This window comes from Saccopteryx leptura, chromosome X (assembly GCF_036850995.1).
Source record: "Saccopteryx leptura isolate mSacLep1 chromosome X, mSacLep1_pri_phased_curated, whole genome shotgun sequence".
Lineage (NCBI taxonomy): Eukaryota > Metazoa > Chordata > Mammalia > Chiroptera > Emballonuridae > Saccopteryx > Saccopteryx leptura.
This window is the reverse complement of record NC_089516.1, coordinates 47,488,970-47,502,865: the sequence shown is the minus strand read 5'-3', so window position 1 is coordinate 47,502,865 and position 13,896 is coordinate 47,488,970. Positions and strand designations below refer to the sequence as shown.

The 13,896-nt window shown below is 38.3% G+C and overlaps 1 pseudogene; it reads right to left on the bottom strand.

Annotated features, from left to right (window-relative positions):
• Nucleotides 1-8,947: 8,947 nt before the first annotated feature.
• LOC136386335 (cytosolic iron-sulfur assembly component 2B pseudogene) lies at nt 8,948-9,503 on the bottom strand (annotated as a pseudogene).
• Between the last annotated feature and the right edge of the window lie 4,393 nt (nt 9,504-13,896).

Here is a 13,896-nt window from a genome sequence, read left to right as displayed (position 1 = left end):
ATAAAGAAGATGTGGCACATATACACCATGGAATACTACTCAGCCATAAGAAATGATGACATCGGATCATTTATAGCAAAATGGTGGGACCTTGACAACATTATACGGAGTGAAATAAGTAAATCAGAAAAAACCAGGAACTGCATTTTCCCATACATAGATGGGACATAAAAGTGAGACCAAGAGACATTGATAAGAGTGTGGTGGTTACGGGGGGAGGGAGGAGAGGGAGAGGGAAGGGGGAGGGGGAGGGGCACAAAGAGAACTAGATAGAGGGTGACAGGACAATCTGACTTTGGGTGATGGGTATGCAACATAATTGAACTTTAAGATAACCTGGACATGTTATCTTTGAATATATGTATCTTGATTTACTGATGTCACCCCATTAAAAATAAATACAATAAAAATAAATAAATAAATAAACAAAAATAAAATAAATATGACAAAATTAAATTTATTCTGACATTAAAAAACATTTTTATGTTATCTCTTTTGAGTTATGTTTTTTAAGAATTCATAAAAAGGGGATTAAAAAATTAAAAAACAACAAAATGTTATCTTTTATATATATATAAATACATTCTTAGTAAGATTTAGCAAATTTGGCAGGTCCTGGTGCGAATGTGTTAAGTTTTTTTATTCTTTTGTTTATGAGAAGCATGAGCCTGATGTGTCCTAGGGATTTCTTCAATGTTTTGGCATATATTTGAAAGACAAACTCTCATTTTCTCATCAATACATTGAAGAATTTCTCTATTTTTACTCTTAATTGTGTTGAGTACAGAAAACTGCCACCATACATATCAGGGATAGTCAACCTTTTTATACCTACCACCCACTTTTGTATCTCTATTAGTAGTAAAATTTTCTAACCACCCACTGGCTCCATAGTAATGGTGATTTATAAAGTAGGAAAATAACTTTACTTTATAAAATTTATAAAGCAGACTTACAGCAAGTTAAAGAATATAATAATAATTACTTACCAAGTACTTTATGTCGGATTTTTGCTAAGTTTGGCAGAATAAATATTTATAAAACAACTTACTATAGTTAAATCTATCTTTTTATTTATACTTTGGTTGCTCTGCTACTTCCCACCATAAAGCTAGAACACCCACTAGTGGCGGTAGAGACCAGGTTGACTACCACTGATACATATCATCTTAACTTGACACCAAATGATGGAAGAAACTTGCCTCCAGTCTTTCCGGGGAACATGGGGGGTAGTGTAAACAATCCAGCACCACAGCTTAACAGCCTTTTGTAACATAATCAGGCAAGTGAGCTGGGGGTTTGGGCAGACTGTCAGTTTACAGCCAATTCCACACACCTCTGTCTCCCAAAAATTTAAACTCCAAAAACCTTGTTGGTTTTTTGGTCCCCAACAGGCAGATATTTCTCTGGAATACCATAGGGCGCACCTGAAAATCTTCTAGGATGCACCAGTGCACCCTGGCACACACTTTGAGAACCACAGCCCTAAGAAGATAAAGTTCACAGAGTGCTGCAGACCAGCGCAGCTAGTAATTCTGGATCCTGAGGGAGAACAGTGTGAAATTAAGAAAATAGACTCACCGAGAAAAGAGGATGGGATCTGGAGGCCTCTTCAATGCTGATGGCAATATCCGAGAGCCCAATAGCCCCCAGTTTGCTTTATTATATAGCCGTATGCAAATAAGGAAGTCTTTCATACTAAGTCACACATCTGAGGCAAAAGCAGGAACTCTCTTAAGGCATAAACAGGAATCCCCCCACCATACATAAGTAAAATGAACCAATATCTGAACAAACAAAAAGTGAGAGGAAGGACATGTAAATTGCTTCCAGCAACTTAAGCAAGCAAGTGAAGTGGGGCTATGAGATGAGTGCAAATACTCAGCTTCATAGCCAATATGGAGGTGGAGGGGGAGAACTTAGCTTTTTGCTAAGCCTTGAACTTACAAAGGCTTTTTGCCACTTGCAGTCTACCACATATCCTCCTTTTCTTTTTTATTTTTAATTTGTGTGCTGAGATTTGCACTCATCTGATTTCCTAGTTTCCCAGATTCTAATTCAGAGGCAAACTGAAAAAAATACAGAATAAACGCAAAATTAGTATAGCCAATGCTAACAGATATCCAAACAAGTATTCTAATACATTAAAGGGATTAAAACCTTTTATATTATCAAGCAAATTTTTAGCCAATACAGCAGGATCTATAATAAAGTCTTTGCTGTTTTGGGGTTTGTTTGTTGTGGGGTTTTTTTGTGGCAGACACAGAGAACATCAGAGAGAGGGACAGACAGACATGAAGAGATGAGAAACATCAATTCTTTGTTGTGGTTCTTTAGTTGTTCATTGATTGAATTCTCATATGTGCCTTGACTGGGGGGCTACAGCAGACCGAGTGACCCCTTGCTCAAGCCAGCAGCCTTGGGCTCAAGCTGGTGAGCCTTGCTCAAACCAGATGAGCCCACACTCAAGCTGGTGACCTTGGGGTCTCAAACCTAGATTTTTCACATCCCAATCCAATGCTCTATCCACTGCACCATCACCTGGCCAGGCAAGTCTTTGCTGTCTTAAATGTCCTTAATATGTTAATGTAATTTCACCAAGTCCATGTTGGCACCATCACCATTCCACATCCCTGCAGATGCAACCCAACCCCACTTCAGTCCCACTGAGATCTGACACAAGGAGCATGAGTCCAGGAAATATATCCAGGAAAAGTCCAGGAGTCCAGCAACACATCCAGGAAATGTCCGCATGGCACTGGAATTGTTGTTACATTTCTACACTTTGCAGCTAGTGTCCAAGTACCAATGACTGCTGCTTCTAGCTGGTAATGATTCAGGTAGACTGGAAAAGCCATCTACAGGCATGTGTGGAGATGGAAACCAACCCTGTTCTCCTCAGCCTGGAGAGATGAGACCAGGGGGCCCTTTTCTGGAGTTTTGCAGCTGTGGAAGTGGTGAGAAGAACCTTGGGATATACTATGCTGGGTAGCAGAGGTAAATTAGTCTAAATTAGGAGAAAGTCCCAGTCTAAAATAGGCATGGGGCATTGGAGCAAGAGGAATAAAGGAGACAAACACAGCAGCAGAAAATAGGACTATCAACACCCATAACAGAGATCTTCAAGGGATGAATAAAAACCCGAATATTCAGGCAAGACATAGTAAATGGCCCTTGTGTCCATAAGAAATGAGATCAGTGTACCTGCTACTTGAAAAAAATACCCTAGGCTTGTCCACAGTGATGCGAGATGGGGCCAGCCCTGGATACCTTTATCCTTCAGTGGCAAGTCCCAGCAGGCTGGCCAAAGTTAGGTCACAGGTGGCTGAAGCAGGGCTAGAAGAGACTGAACCCTTCTTTAGAGGAGCGAGGGGCAGCTTACCTTCCAGTGTCCCTTTTTTTCCCACAGCAAAGGCATGTCCCTTTGTGCAGACCCAATTACTTGGAAATCAGATAATCTTGTATGGGTAGACCAATGGCCCCCTTCTCAGGAGAAACTTAAGGCAGCTGTTCGATTGGTACAAGAGCTGTTACAATTTGGGCACATTGAACCTTCTAATAGCCCATGGAATATGCCTATATTTGTTATTAAAAAGGAATCAGAAAACTGGAGGCTATTACAAGACTGGAGAGCAATAAATAAGACTATGGAAATTATGGGTCTTCTCCAGCTAGGACTCCCTTCTCCTACTGCCATTTCATGGAATTATCACCTTGTAGTTATTGAGTTAAAGGACTGCCTTTTTACTATTCCTTTAAGACCTCATGATTGCAAGCGTTTTGCATTCAATGTTCCTTCACTTAATTTCCAGGCTCCATTGGAGTGATACCAGTGGAGAGTTCTGCCTCAATGTATGGCTAACAGTCCTACCTTGTGCCAAAAATATGTTTCTCAAGCTATCTCTCCAGTACAAAGGCAGCACTCTAAGGTTTACATAATTCATTATATGGATGATATTCTTATTGCTTATCCAGATAAAGACATTGTGTTGACCATTTTGCAACAACTAGAATATTCTTTGAAAGAATCAGGACTTTATATAGCTCCTCAAAAGGTACCGCAATCCTTAATTTCTCTTATTTAGGACAAATTATTGAGGGACAACAAATTTTTCCACAAAAGTTAGAAATCAGGACAGATCATTTGCAAACTTTAAACAATTTCCAGAAATTATTAGGAGATATTAATTGGCTTAGACCTTTCTTGAAATTAACTACCAGGGGACTAAAGACACTTTTTGATATTCTTAGAGGCTTGACTGAACCAGCTTCTCCTCGGCTACTTACAGCTGTGGAACAGCAAGCTTTAAAGCTTGTAGAAAAAGCCTTGCAACAAGCACAACTAAAACGCATAAATCCTAAAGAATTAATTGCCTTTCTAATTTGTCCCTTGAGTTACACTGCAATGGGACTATTGTGGCAAACTTCAGGTCCCATTGAATGGATTCATTTAGCTGTTACTCCTAAGAAAGTTTTATCTCCATATTTTGATCTTGTCACCTCCTTGATTATCAAGGGGCATAGGTGACTCTTACAGCTTATAGGTTTTGAGCCTCAAATTATTGTTGTTCCTTTTTCAAAGAACCAGCAACAATGGCTCTGGGAAACTTCCACTAAATGGCAAATCGCTTTTGCAAATCAATGGACAACTTTATACTGAAACAGTCAACTTAAAATCAGCTCAAAGACTAGAATTATATGCCATTATCATGGCTTTTCAGCATTTGCCATATTCCTTCTTTAATCTATATACAGACAGCAAATATTTACTTATGGTTGTTTCCACTATAAATACTGCTGTCTTAGGGACAACTGTTGATGAACTATTTCAGCAGTTCCTCTTTCTTCGAAGACTTGTATGTCAACATAGAGCTCCATGTTTTACAGGACATACTCGAGCTCACTCCATGCTCGCTGGAGCTTTAGCACAAGGGAATGCCCTTGTTGCTCAAGCTACCCAAAAGAAAATTATGGAGCAACCATGACAGATCAAGCAATCTAGTCTCACACTATTCATCACCAGAATGCTGCAGCCCTGTGTAAAGTTTCAACTTTCTTGGGAAGCAGCACAGCAGATTGTTAAATCCTGTCCAAGGTGTCCTATACTACAATCTGTCCCCTTGTTTAAGAGTTAACCCTCGAGGACTCCTACCAGGACAATCTTGGCAAATGAATGTTACTCATATACCTTCATTTGGCAAACAGTCCTTTGTCCACATTACAGTGGATACTTATTCTAGATTTATAGTAGCCTCTACCAGAACAAGTAAGGCTACTAAGCATGTTTTATCTCACTGTTTGTACGTATTTTACTTCCTAAACTTAGGGTAGCAGGAGCTACCAAGGCCCCTATGCTAAATTTTGATATCCTAACCCACACCTTCTGGTATTGGGTGTCACTTCTACAGGGGTAAGAATTCCCTGCTGTTCTTTCCCTAATCCTTTAGTGGACAGAAATCCCTGACAAAGCATTTGAGTACTGACTAAACTATTAGTACTGACAAGCAACGCTCTCATATTTTTCAAAACATCTCTACCCCACAAATTAACTGGCAATCCAGGGAGCACATAAGGCTGAAAAAGTCCAGAATGACCTTCTTTATCTTCCCATTATAAAAAACTAGAGCTTTGTTGAGGGGATTTACTCTTCCCTATACCTTGTAATTCTGTGGCTGTTGCATAAGTGGGCTACGAAGGAGGCCAATGTAGCTTAGCAATAACAGATACATCAGCTCCAGTATCTAAAAGTCCTTTAAATTTACGCCCTTGTATTGTTAGTTCTATTTCAGGGCATTCCTGACCTATTTTTTGAATCCAATAGGCAGCATCAATGGAGCCAAATCCTCAATTTCCTTTGGCAGGATGTGGCCTGAGGAGCAGAATTAGCATCCTTATATTATTCTTCTATCCTGAAGCAGCTTGAGACAAATTCTTAAAATGACTTATTAGGGCCCTGCTTAATTTTGCTCAATTCCTTTGTTTTACATACCTGAGTATAGCCTTACACATAAACAAGACAATTTATGCACAAAAACATAAGTGTAACATATAACTTTGATTAATCCTAATACTTGAATTGCTATTTGGCTCCTAACTCTGAACACACCTCACAATGCACTAACCAAATTAGTAATTCTTAAGGATCTACATTCTATTCTATTTAACTTTAAATGAGCACTCCTTACAAGTTCTAAAATAATTTTATTTTTTCAATATTAGAGATTTTTGCATGCAAGAACATAATTCAGGCCTTAAAACCAGACACATTTTAGAAAACATTAAACAAATACTAAGTAGAAACAAGAATTAGACAAACCAGAGAGGAACCTGGGGTTTCAGAGCACTACCAGATTAAAAAGATGCCTGCCTGATTTTAGTCAGGGCATTTTCAGACAGAGGAACTGAAGGATGGGACTAAACAAAATCTCCCAGAGAAAATTTGCTCTTGGCAGCTGTATGAGAAATTTTGTAGTCAAATCCACCAGGGGTCCCCTGCCTAAATTTCCAGGCAGAGAATAAGAAAGAAACAAAATAATAGTTCAGAAGATTGTTTCTAACATATTAAAGAAAATCCGACAATAACAGGAAAAGCTATAACTTAAATAGCTTAGTCTCCTAACCATTCTCAAATTCCATAGTTGCTGTAACTGGCAGCTCAAGAAGACCATGACAAGACTTTTCTTCTACCGCAATTTTAGCTGAGTGGCAGACCAAGCACCTGGAAAGAACTAGGAGCAGTCACACTGTCCCACGTTCCTTAGCCCCCAAGCCGTAAAGTACAGGACCATGTGCCATAGTTTCCTCACATCACTGCCTTTTCAGAACTTAACTTACTTGCTCTCCTGTAGCAGAACCAACCATTCCCTCCTTCAGGAACCAGGGGCATACATCTTCAATATATTGTAAAAAGCATTCTAGCTGCATAACTCTTCTTACAAAAAGGTCCCCTACTTTTGACCCCCACAGTGACTTTACTCACTGTGCACACTTGGGGAATTCTGTCATCTGCCTTTAGTTTAGTTTTCTTGTACTCATGTCCCACATTGGGCGCCACTTGCTGCAGACCAGCATGGCTAGTAATTCTGGGTCCTGAGGAAGAACAGTGCAGAATTAAAAAAATAGACTCACCGAGAAAAGAGGATGGGATCTGGAGGCCTCTTCAATGCTGATGGCAATATCTGAGATCCCAATAGCCCCCAGTTTGCTTTATTATATAGCCATATGCAAATAAGGAAGTCTTTCATACAAAGTCACACATCTGAGGCAAAAACAGGAACTCTCTTAAGGCATAAACAGGAATCCCCCCACCATGCATAAGTGAAATCAACCAACATCTGAACAAACAAAAGGTGAGAGGAAGGGCATGTAAATTGCTTCCAGCAACTTAAGCAAGCAAGTGAAGTGGGGGTATGAGATGAGTGCAAATACTCAGCTTCATAGCCAATATGGAGGTGGGGGGGAGAACTTAGCCTTTTGCTAAGCCTTGAACTTACAAAGGCTTTTTGCCACTTCCAGTCTACCACAACAGAGCTTCCAGGATTGGTGAACACATGGAGATTTAAGATAATGGTGTGCTTGCAGAGGGCATGGAAACTTTGTACCCTTTCCCCATACCTTGCCCTAAGCATCTTTTTCATCTGGCTGTTCTTGAGTTATATCCCTTTACAATAAACCAGTGATCTACTAAGTAACAAGTTTCTCTGAATTCTGTGAACCATTCCAGTAAATTAATCAAAACCAAGGAACTGCAAGTAACGACCTGGACTCGTGATTGGCATTCTGAGTTGGAAGGACTCAATGTAACCTCCAATCTGTAACCAAATGTTCAGAATTACAGAGAGCCTGGGCTTGTGGCTGACATCTGAAGTGTGTGTGTCTCTGTGAATATTGGGGATAGGGAAGGTAAGCAGTCTTGTAGAACTGAACTTTTGCCCTGTAGAACTTGATTCTATTTCCAAGTAGATTGTGTCAGAATTAATTTGAATTCATTGACACCCTGCTAGTCTGAGAATGTTTATTGGTGCAAGAAAACCTTCCCACTTACTTCCTCTATCTCCCCACCACACAATGGAATTGGGTCCAGGACCCAATTAAATAATATCTTTGTATATGGTTGGAATTTTCATAACTTGAAGTTAAAAAACAAACAAACAAAAAGACTTTCAGTCATTGTACATAGAAGATACTCAAAAAATTATTACATTTTAAAAAGTATTGCTATAAATATTGTAACCATTGCCCTTCTCTGTTCCCTTAAATAGATAGACAGAAAAACATTACCAAGGATGGTCTCCTCATGAGTCCAGTCCTTTGACCACTAGTGAGTATGGAGTAAGAAAGTAGTTCCAAACCAGATACTCAAAACACCAAATGTAAAAGAAAATATTTATAAGTTGACTTACAAAAACATTAAGAATTTCTGTTATCAAAAGATGGTTTAAAGAATTAAAAGATAACCCTTAAATAAGATATATTTAAAGTGAAAAATACACAATTGTGTATCCTAACTGAAAGTAGTTCGTGGTGGGTAGTCATGTCCTAGGGAGATATTTTTCTCTAAAAGTCCATGCTTATTTTAATTGAACCTGCATATTATCTTTCTGCATGTACAATAACATCCTTGATAACAGTCAGAGTCAAATATAGGAGTAATTTTCTCTTCCAACCCCCTCAGGGCACAGACACCCCACCAGAGCAGAAACCACAAGTCCCTCATTATTATTATGTTAATTTTTAATTATTAACTATTATGTATTTTTATTATCAACTATTGTGTATTAAAAATTGGGTATTTTTCCCCAATCACACTCAGCTATAAGTGCAGGAATAAGGTATTGTAGATGGAAAGTAAAGTTTACTGAGAGTTGGGCCATATATATATAAAATATATATATATAAATTAAAGATTTATTACAAAATGAAAATAAAAACTGTTAGTTTCTCATTGTCAGTGATTCAAGAAAACAAGGCCATGAGCCCTGGGTGAGGTTGGGGTGGGAAGGAGGTTCCCTGGCTCAGGAGCCGCTGACAGGCACTGGTTTACAACCTCCAGCAGATGGGTGTTCTTCAGGGCAGCTGCCACCCACTCTTTATCTGCAAGCTATTTGTTCACTGCACTCTCTGAGTCATGAGTCTCTGGTGTAATGTGCACATCTATCTTCAAACATGGGGTAATAAGGAGATTTCAGAAGCTTGACTTTGATGAACAGATCAATACGGGTAGTCATGCTGCAGTGCAGAATGGTGGGTATGAAGATCATGGCTTTTGGGGTCACTCACCTTAAACCAGACTTTCTCTAATACATTCAATTCTTTTAGAGTCACTGGATGCTCCAGATCATTAATGGAGCAAATCAAATTGAAGACCTCTCATGCATGGATCCTGTCTGGAACTTGCTCATCCTCTTCACCCACGTTCACCTTTTGCTCCCCAGAGCACTGTAGATTAAGGAGCTTAGCGTTCTCCAGGAGTCTGCCTCCACCACTCCTCCACAACCTACCATTGCAAAACTGCTGCAGACCATAGTCGGCATGCACTTCTGCACCCGGAGTTTGGTTTTTATCCCTCCAAGTACCACACAGGATCGTGAGCCAGAGGTTTGTGTTTTCAATGCATGAGCAAGAGTGATTCTAATGCAATAAAGTGTAATGGCTCAGGTTGCAAAGGAACAGGGGTTGTGAAGACAGAAGTTAAGTCAGAAAGTCTCTGTAAACAGCAAAGAAGAATAAGGAAGACACCAATTCCACCTTTAAGCCAAATGGTATGAGGTGTAGGTAAAGAAAGTGTTCATCCTCTTTCACTAAAATAATGTAATGTCCTGCAGTTAGAGCAGGAAAGTACAGTACAGGTTTAAAGAGGTTGTGGATATGGGAGGTTTTGAAAACTGACCGTGAGTCTCAGAGTACACAGTATAAGGGTATATTAGTTAGGGTTCCCCAGAGAAATAGAGCGAACAGATTATATGTAGATTTATAAAAAAAGTTTTATCATAAGGGATTGCTTCACACAATTATGAAGTTGAGAAGTCCCACGATCTGCCATTTGCAAGCTGAAGACTCAGGAGTGCTGGCGATATAGAATCCATTCCAAACCCAAAGACCTAAAAACAAGGGCGGCTGATGGCAAAAGTCCCAGCCCTACCTAATACAAAGTCCCAAGAACCAAACTACTAATGTTTGAAGGCAGGAGAAGATGGATGTATGTTCCAGCTCAAGAAGAGAGAGCAGTTCACTTTGCCTCAACCTTTTTAATCTATTCAGGTCCTCAGCTGATTGGTTATGCCCACCTGCACTGGTGAAAGTGATCTTCTTTACTAAGTCTACTGATTCAAATGCTAACCTCTTCCAAAAATACCTCACTGACACATCACAAAATAATGTTTTATCAGCTATCTGGATATCTTTCAGCTCAGTCAAGTTGACACATAAAATTAACTGTCACGAAAGGTTAGGGATAGACTGATCAGGCAGTGGTGCAGTGGATAGAAGTTGGCCTGGGTTGCTCAGGACCCAGGTTCAAAACCTCAAGGTTGCTGGCTTGAGCGTGGGCTCACCAGCTAAAGCACAGGGTTGCCAGCTTCAGTGTGGGATCACAGACATGACCCCATGGTCGCTGGCATGAGCCCAAGGTCACTGGCTTGAGCCAGAGATCATTGGCTCAGCTAAAGCCCCCTGGTCAAGGCACATATGAGAAATCAATCAATGAACAACTAAGGTGCCATAACTGTGAGTTGATGCATCTCATCTCTCTCCCTTTCTGTCTGTCTCTCTCCCTCCCTCTCTTCCTCTCTCTCTTTCTCTCATTCTCTCACTAACCTTTTTTTAAAGTAGGTGTAGAACAGGAGACCAACATATACTAGAGGACATACAGAAGCATTCATGTATACAAATCTCTGCTGGTACACAGGGATGCAACTTGTCCTGACACTCTCACTCTTGGGATTTGTTTGGTCTGAGATGATGAGAACTTGAATGAGATCCAAAGCAGAGATGGATGAAAGAGTCCCTGCAATGTTAGCGCTAGTATGACAAAAACAGAGAAAAGCCAAATGCAGCTGTTATCTTTCTGGTCTGAATAATTAAAGTCATGGGGAGATTCAGTAGAGATAGCAGGTTTGACAGATAATTATTTGTTCAGTGAAATGCAGAATAATTGCTATAGGACTAAATTAACTCAAAAATATAATAATGGTTTCAAACAGAAAAATGTTTTCATTAAGATTTTTTATGAAACTGTCTTATTTGCTGATAACTTTTAATCTTTAGTCAATCCTAGAAGTATAGAGAAGTAAATATTAAAATATTACAGCCTGACCTGTGGTGGCACAGTGGATAAAGTGTCAACCTGGGCCTGACCAGGCAGTGGCACAGTGGGTAGAGTGTTGGACTGGGATGTGGAGGACCCAGGTTCGAGACCCCAAGGTTACCAGCTTGAGCGCGGGCTCATCTGGTTTGAGCAAAGCTCACTAGCTTAGACCCAAGGTCCTTGGCTGGAGCAAGGGGTTACTCAGTTTGCTGAAGGCCCATGATCAAGGCAAATATGAGAAAGCAATCAATGAACTAAGGTGTTGCAACGCGCAACGAAAAACTAATGATTGATGCTTCTCAGCTCTCCGTTCCTGTCTGTCCCTGTCTATCCTTCTCTCTGACTCTCTCTCTCTCTCTCTCTCTCTCTCTCTCTCTGTAAAAAAAAAAAGAAAAAGTGGAATGCCGAGGTCGCCAGTTCAAAACCGTGGGCTTGCCTGGTCAAGGCACATATGGGAGTTGATGCTTCTAGCTGCTCCCCCTTTCTCTCTCTCTGTCTCTTTCTCTGTCTCTCTTCTCTAAAAAAATGAATAAGTAGATAAAAATAATTTAAAATATTACAGAACAATACTGAAACAATGAGTTTCTTTTCAGTATGTTCTTAGTGTTTATAGGCATTGGTATGTGACATTCCAATTTTGATATTACAAATAGTCTAAGGCAAATGCAAATAAAATTATAATGTAATACTTCTCACATTTTAGAACAGAAAAATAATAAAGCTATTGTTTACCTTTATTTCTTGGTTTCAAATCAAATTATTTATAGACCCAAATTTTGCTGTTTGGGATTCCAAAAGTATTTTTCTTTGTAACTGTTTTTTAATTATAAAATATTTCAAGCATAAAAAGTATAAATAAAAATGTATTAAATATCCATATACCCACTTACCATTTTTCTTTATTTGCTTCAGAATATTTGTAAATTTTCGAGCATTTTAAATCTTTTTTATTATAGAAAATTTTGAACATACATAAAAATAGTTAAACTCATGTAAGAAATCTCTATCACCCAGCTTTTATAATTATTAACATTTTACCAATATTGCTGTTCCAAATCTTTTAAGAAAATTAAATTTGATAGAGACGGTTAAATCTAAGGCATTAATCATGAATTAATTTTTGAAAACTAATTTTGAATACATATATATATCTTGTAATCTTGTTGTTGTATAATACATTGATAAATTTTTCTGATATGTTCTTAGTATTCTTAAGGCAAACACTACTTGGTAATGAATAATTTTCATATATTGTCAGATTTAAGTGGCTAGTCTTTTATTTAGGATTTTTACATCACTTCATAAATAAAACTAATTTATAATTTTCTTTTCCCATGAAATCTTTGTCTTGTTTTGGTATTAATGTTATACTATTCTCACAAAATGAGCTGGATATTCTTTATTTCTTAGGCACAACATTTTACATTAAATATTAAATCAAGTGTGTAATTGTGTTTTACAACATTTTTATGTTTTACATTCAACTTCTACATTCTACATATATGTTTTTATATCCTTACTTTTTTTATTTGTTCAATCTATCAGTACAAATCAAATTCTCACAATATAATTGTTTTTCTTTCTTTTTTTAAGAGAGAAACAAGAAGGGAAAGAGATGAGAAGTATCAACCTGTAGTTGCGGCACTTCAGTTGTTCACTGATTGCTTCTCATACATGCCTTGACAGGTGGGGATGGGGGGCTCCAGCCAAGCCAGTGACCTTTTACTCAATCCAGTGACCTTGGGATCAAGCCTGTGAACTTGGGCTTCAAGCCAGCAACCTTTAGGCTCAAACCAGCATCCATGGGATAATGTTGATGATCCCACACTTAAGCCAGCACTCCTGTGCTCAAGCTGGTGAGCCTGCACTCAAGCCAGCGACCACAGGGTTTTGAACCCGGGACCTCAGCAATCCAGGTCAATGCTCTATCCTTTATGCCACCACCAGTCAGGCTCACAATATAATTGTTAATTGTAAATTTCTCCTTTCAATTCTATTAGTTTTAAATTATGTTGTCAGTTGAATCAAAATTCAAGAAATGTTTCCATCTATTTTAAAACCTTCTGTGTTGCTTTAACTGTATTGTTTAGCTATGACTTCTATAAACTATATATAGCTGAATTTTGCTTTTATTTACTCAATCTGATCATCTCCTTCATTTGTTGATTTTATCCATAAATATTTCTGATAATTATTGATATAGTTGGACCAATGTTCTCTTCTCACCATTTGTTTTCTGTTTACTATCCTTTTTCTCTTCTTTTCCTGAATCTGTTAGTTTGGGAATTATGAATTGCATTTCTATGATTTTAGTGGTTACCTTTAACTATAAATTTTTCTAATAAAATCTAAAATTGTTCAGTATTTTTATCCCCTCCTGAACATAACACAAGTTTTAATACTCTTTAACTTTCTATTGAATAACTTCTTCCTCCACAATAATTATATACTTATGTAGAGTTTCATTTTTACTTTTTTAAATACAAAAATTATTTTCTTTCTAAGGTAATAGTCAACAAGCAGTTAAATTTGATGGCATATTTTATCAATTTTTGTTCTCACTGCTATTTTATATACACCACACATTTACC